This window comes from Sinocyclocheilus grahami, unplaced genomic scaffold (genome assembly GCF_001515645.1).
Source record: "Sinocyclocheilus grahami isolate Dianchi unplaced genomic scaffold, SAMN03320097.WGS_v1.1 scaffold405.1, whole genome shotgun sequence".
Classification (NCBI taxonomy): domain Eukaryota; kingdom Metazoa; phylum Chordata; class Actinopteri; order Cypriniformes; family Cyprinidae; genus Sinocyclocheilus; species Sinocyclocheilus grahami.
The window spans coordinates 946,260-946,867 of record NW_015505584.1 but is presented as its reverse complement, the minus strand read 5'-3'; positions in this window follow the sequence as shown (position 1 = coordinate 946,867).

Sequence of the window (608 nt, the reverse complement as noted above, 5' to 3'; positions counted from 1 at the left end):
AAATTAAAAAAATAATTCCTTTACTGGTCATTTTAAAATGTTAAACTTTGTCCGCAAATGTTAACCACCTCAATCTATATTATATTTTAGGGTTTTAAAAAAAGTTCCTCATGTCCAAATTCAACATGAAGGGGGGTGGTCCGCTGCAGAAAGAGGCATTTGAAAAGACTGCACTGCTCTCCATCATTAGAGGTATGTGTATAAAACACACAACATTTACCAGAGAGCTTCTCTCTTTTTTAACACACTGAATGGTGATACACTATATATATATCCAAGCAAAAGAGAACGAGTCCGTCACAATTAGTGTAATTAAAGTAAAAAAAATATGTCAAGTTTTTCTTGTGCTTTTTTTATTTTTATTATTTGGCAGATGCTGTGATGACCAACTTCCCGGCAGCAACAGAGTTGGACTTGAGGAATGCAGTTGAGAAGCATTTTAAACAAGAAATAAAACCAATAATTAATCATTTCCTTTAAGTTCACTGTTGGTTGTTTTATTTGTTAAAATAAGTAAACCAACAAAAAGGTTAATCTTTTTTTTTATGTTGTCATTTATCCGTAATGTTTTAATGTTAAGTGTGATAACATGCTCTTGATTTGTATTA